This window comes from Colossoma macropomum, unplaced genomic scaffold (genome assembly GCF_904425465.1).
Source record: "Colossoma macropomum unplaced genomic scaffold, Colossoma_macropomum, whole genome shotgun sequence".
Taxonomy (NCBI): domain Eukaryota; kingdom Metazoa; phylum Chordata; class Actinopteri; order Characiformes; family Serrasalmidae; genus Colossoma; species Colossoma macropomum.
The window spans coordinates 1,247,791-1,253,790 of NW_023495922.1; the positions used below are offsets into that span (position 1 = coordinate 1,247,791).

At 35.6% G+C, this 6,000-nt stretch overlaps 1 pseudogene; it reads right to left on the reverse strand.

Annotated features, from left to right (window-relative positions):
• Positions 1-5,730, reverse strand: part of LOC118803526 — a 28,758-nt pseudogene extending 23,028 nt beyond the window's left edge.
• Positions 5,731-6,000: the final 270 nt, after the last annotated feature.

Sequence of the window (6,000 nt, forward strand, 5' to 3'; positions counted from 1 at the left end):
GGTTCGATCATTTTGATTTGTAAAATTCATGGCCTCTTTGAATGACACAGATATGTAGCCACTAATAGCTGTATAGATGACCCTGCCTGCGATTCTCCTTCAACAAAACAGACAGACAGTTTCCTCCGAGTCCGTCTGGCTCTTTATACTAAATAAACACAGTTTCCTGCACAGTGGTTTAAGCTGTTTCTTATACTAATAACAGGCTGGTGCTGAATGGGCCATGAGAGACAGGTAGACTGAATATTTCTTTATGGGTGAAATCAATAAGAAAGTATAACTTTAACTCCTCAACATCCCTTATTTTAACATGAGGAGCTGCTGCCTTCCTTATGCAAACCCTTTGGCCACAATATTGCGACCTTCCCTGATATTATTGCCACTCTAATGTCGTAATTCTATGATTTTATTCTTGAAATCTTACTACTTTATTCTCAAAGTCTGCTATTTTTATTTTTATTAATGGTAGCCCTAAAACACTGTTGCAAAAATGGTTGTAATGTTCCTTTTGAGTTATTAATATAACAAATGTTCAGGATCATGTCATGTAATGTAACTTATTTTGGCACAAACTTAGTTGTTGAACAAAGTTGTACTACCTTTCAGGTTTGCAGATAGCACTAAATAAACTAGGGACATCTAGGGCTTGCTTTTAAAGCTGTACTGATAATGGAACCAAGTTAAATATCTAACATTAGTTTACTGTATTAATGCTAACAGCATTAATGCAGCATTCTGTGAACTGGCATGATGAAATAGAAAGCTGGTTTTGGTAAGTAGGAATAAGTTGACATTACAGCCTTCATAATCCCCAGCACCCAATGCCCAACCATAACAACTTTATTTCCATGTGTAGCAATTAAAAATGACAATCAACTATGGACTTTGACTATCAACTATATCATCAGTGCAGTGATCTGACTGATTTCTTTCTGCTATGTGAGGTCTTGCCTCATAGAGGTATGACATTTTTATATATTAGTATATACTAAAGACTGAAATGGAAAAGTAGTGTTTATTGTATGGCGCATGTGAGTAAGAGAGAAGCAGAGATGTAAATCTTCTCAACCTGTGAGGTTCAGAATGTGTTACTGCATGTAGGGGTGTAACGCACTGGCGGTTCACCCTGAGTGAGAATCAGACTCACAATCCTAATCTTAGTAGTCGGGAGCGCTATGGGATGAACCATGGGGTGGACACTGGAGGATGGCCTCAAGTGCAGAGCAACTAAGGATCAGGAGAAAGGTGTAACTCAGAAAAGGGGCTAAGAGCTATATAAATGAGGGGCATGGTTAGTGCGTGAGCAAATAACCTGAGCAAAGCTGATGTGGTGTATCATCTGACATTATACATACAAAAGTTATCACACTGGTGCTAAAACCAGTGGCCTCAGAGAGATTTTGTCCTGATTCTCACACTTCTGGTTTTCGCAACCACAAATACAGAGAATGAGAACATATTTTAGGACATATATTATGCAGGCCATGAAAACTGTACACTAATTGAGTTTCCAGTGCAGTAAAGGAGTCTGCGGTACTCTTACCAGTGTCTTCTTCACCTCTGTCTCCACCTGAAAATGGACAGTAGAAATAGAAAACAGAAAAAAATAGTTTTAGTCATTATTATTTAGCTTTGTTTCAGTCTTTTTTTACATGAAATACACGGGCACTGCATTTAGCCATTGCCACCTTTGCTGATAAAAAGAAGAATTTTAACCATAGCTGCTGCTGTTCAGCTTTTTAAAAGAAAATCTATGTTATATTATAGATTTTGATACTTCATTGTAGACCTATTTAATCTTTTGCTTTTTTCTGGCTTTTTTCTCATTTCCATCCCTAATTGCAATGGATATGCCATTAACCTTTTGGAGATGTTTTTATAAGGTGCAGTTAGTTTCATTTTTAGAAAAATTCTGTATCTCTTACATTTTGAACATATCAGTAAAGTATATTTATCAGTATTTTCAGTATTTTAGCCCCTTTTTCCATACTGCTGTTATGTTGTCGTCTCTGTTGTAGAAAAACATTTAAGGACTGAGACAAAAGTTGCAATTGAACTGTTTTGTATGGGTGCATTCCTGGTGATGGTTACATCAAAGCATTATTGATTCTAGGGTATATAATGAAAACATCTAAATTTACTTGCAACATTTAATTAAAAGGAAAGTACTGTTCTTGGCAACATGGAGAATGAGAATGAGTATTATTATTCTTTCAGGTTTAATAGAATAAGAAAGAGAACAGAAAATGAAAGTATATACAAGTGCCTAAGAGGTAATTAAAAAAATGAAGTAAAACAAAGCTCTGAGTTGGGCTTCCCAAAAGCAATTTAGCACAAAGATGTTTCCTAAATGATAGAGCTAATATCATACTCTCTATTAAAAGATCTTCCCATTAAGATTTTCGGAAAGACTATTAAGATTTTTAGTTGGTTGGTCACTGTACATGATGGATACCTCACAGTTGACTTAATACCAACTACGATATTATAACACAGTGCACCCAAAGAGAAAAGGATGGACCCCAGTTCGGTGCAAAGACTTTGTGGTCTTCGGGGGTGAGGACTTTTGTTGGGGGGGCACTGTAGTATATTCAGAAATGTGTACATGTTTATTCTAGGTTATTTGTTCTACAGCAGTTATTCTCTATATTCTAAAATAACAACTATAATGTATTTCAGTCTGTTCTTATCTGCAAGGGACAGTTTCCTTAAACTAGATAGTAGAGTTTATGTTTAGTAGTAAAGTATGTGTAGTATAGTAGTAAGTGGTTTGGGATGTATTTTGCTTACTGTGCCAACATTCACTCAGGAACTCTGTTCTAGCTTATAATGACTGGATATTGAGTTGGGAGATTTGATGGAGAAAGCAGTACAAAGACAAGATATGTAATGGTTTTCACTTTCAAATTGACTGGATTTGTAAAATACACTCATTCTGAAAGTGATGTCTGCAACATATTCCAGAACAAGGATGCTGTGAAATGTTCAAAACATCTTAAATATTAAAGGAGCATCCAGTTAAGGCCTAGTCCTTTATGAGTAAGGATGGATTGAGGCACACCACTTTGCAAAAAAATGCCGTAGCAAAAAACAAAAAACAAACAAACTATATAAAATATTTCTCAGCAGGCAATTTGGGTTTGACAAACCCTCATTAATAAACACTACTGTATTTACAAATGCAAGTTAAGGCTGCACTACACTCAGTGGAAGCCATTTATCTACAGAAGTCCAGAAACCCTGCTGACTCGAGTTCATTTGTAATGCAGTCCAAACAATAAATGTATTGTGGTCTGATGAGTCAACCTGTCAGATTTAGTTGGTAACTTGCACATCTGTGAAAGTGCCATTAATGCTAAACACATGTTGGAGCAACATAAGCTGCTTTCTTGTCTTTTTCAGGGATGTCCATGCTTAGTTCAACATGAAAATGTCAAGCCACATTCTGCATGGTTTACAACAGCATAATCAGAAAGTGCAGTTGCTAGACAGACCTGCCTGTAGTCCTGTCCTGTTACCAGTTTTAACTCAAAATACATCATAAAAGGCCCCATTGGGATGTGCAGCTGAAGAACTGTATAAAAGAATAATGGCAAAAAATTCTGCTTTCAAAACTGGATCAGTCAGGATTCAGTCCCTGAATGAATTTTAAGTACTGTTAAAAGGAAAGGTGATGTAACACAGTGGTAAACATGGTCCTGTCCCAATTTTTTTGAACATGTTGCAGGCATCAAATTTGGAATGAGCATATTTACATGACGTTCTTGAAGTAGAACAGAAAATATTGGGTTTTAATTTTTTTTCAGTTTAATACAGGTCAAACACAATTTACTAATTGATTGCTAATTTAATTTATCACCTGCTTAATATCCAGATATTGTGAAAATTTATCAATAGCCATTTGTAGCCACCATTTTTGAAATGCCAAAAATTTATAAACAGTGTCAAAGTGCAAAGTATAAATAAAATAATGGAAATAAATGCCTTGAATGACTGAACATTCTGTCATTTAGGATGCAGAAATACATACTTTAATCACTTTAGAAGGTGTGTTAACTGCTTTTATTTATTGTCAACTTAATTTTATCCTGATGATGAACTGATTTTATCTGTATTATAAATTACCTTTTGTTTTATTTAAAAGCATAAGTGTAAATACAACAGAATATTTTTTTGTTTTATGGCGAAATGTATTCTGAATTAAATTTTAGGTTTGTTCAATTTTCATTTTGGCACATCACTAGTTTAAACAAATTCTCCAGCATATAATCAAAACAGTGCAACAGCAGGGTCAGTAAGTGCCCTGGCAAGGTTACAGAGACCCCTTACATCCTAGACATTACCTATCCCATCCACTTCCCTCTGACAGACAACTCTAAGCCATTAAATCCAGCACAACTAGACATGTTAACAGCTTTTCCCCCAGAGCTGTAGTGGACACCTTGCATACTAAACTGAATCTCACAAACCTCCTCTTACAGTGGCCCATAACTATATTTTTCTACTCTTCTCTATACCATTATTGCTTCATTACCATCAAGTATGTTCCTTAGATCCTCAGCCAGTTGGTTCTGGTTCATCTTCTTCAGGATAGCCAGTGTGATCTTTACAGCTCCTCTGCGTCCATATCTCTGTAGCATCTTATCCACAGTGTCAGGTCTGTCTGCCTTCTCCACATGAGCCTTTTGGATGCGGCCGACTCCTTTCACACCTTTATTTAGATACCACTGGAATGTTTTCAGGTTCTCTTGTCCCAAGTTTTCAAGCGTGTCCAGCAACATTTCTGGAATGTTTGCCATCTTGCATAGCTGGAAATGAAGATAGACAACACACTGAGGTATAATAGAGGGTTCTGGTGACTAAAGAGAAAAATATGAGCATGTACGACAGGAGAGCTGTTTCTGCTGGAATGTTTCCTTTAGAAGTATGCATTTGTTGTTTAAAGGAATCTGCTTTTAAAAATTACTCACTATATATGTTTAGTGTGAGCCAGTTCACTTTGTGTATTACTAGGGCCTGAACGTTAAGAACATTTTGTGATGATACCAATTGAAGAGGCTACAAATTCAGATAACTGATAATCTGATATAACTGCTTTTATTTATGGTGAACCTTTATACATGACACAACTGTCTAAGCTTTCAGCCTATCAGTGGGAGATTACAAGTTGAAATCATAGCAATACTAGAAACACTTGTTTTCAGCACAAAAATTGCTAGTTATTGACACATAATTTGTGCATTAGAAAATTAGACAATTTATCATTTGGGATTTATATATTGAAAATCTTTTAGTATTTCCTGTATGAGGAAAATCCTTCTAAATAAAACAAACAAAATAGTGTTGTAACGTTCAACAGACATTCTCAACAATTAATGTATCACTTATTTTGCCATTTATATTAGTACTTTAATAAATTTATTCAAACAGTATTTTGCAATGTTAGTGCATTAGAAAGTAAAATATCTGTCAGAAAACACACACACACACACACACACACACACACACACACACACACACACACACCCAAAGCCTGTTTAAAACAGAATAAAACATTAATTCACCAATAAGAGGAAAACACATAACTTCAGGAAAAATATTCATCAAAAACCAAAAAGTAATTTTACCTTTTCTGGGCTTAGTCTGTAAGTCTTCAGCTTAAAACCCCAAATTTTAATCAGAATGAGCAGTGTGAGTTTACAGATCTACAGAAGAGAGCAGACATATTTCATATAATCCCCATTTCACAACGGCTCATATTAGACATGATCTGTCTGCTGCACCTCTGAAGTTCAGACTGAACTGAATCTCTCTTTTCTAAATGCCATCTAACCAGAAAGAAACCAGTCAGAACACATTCCGCATTCCAGCCTGTTAAGTATAACCGAAGCATCCACAACATGAGTTTATTTTGGTCTTAATTTCTGGAGTGCTACTAAATTGTAATGTTACAGAAAAGTGAAATGTCACTTTAAATAGTTCATAAGTCAATCAGGCAGA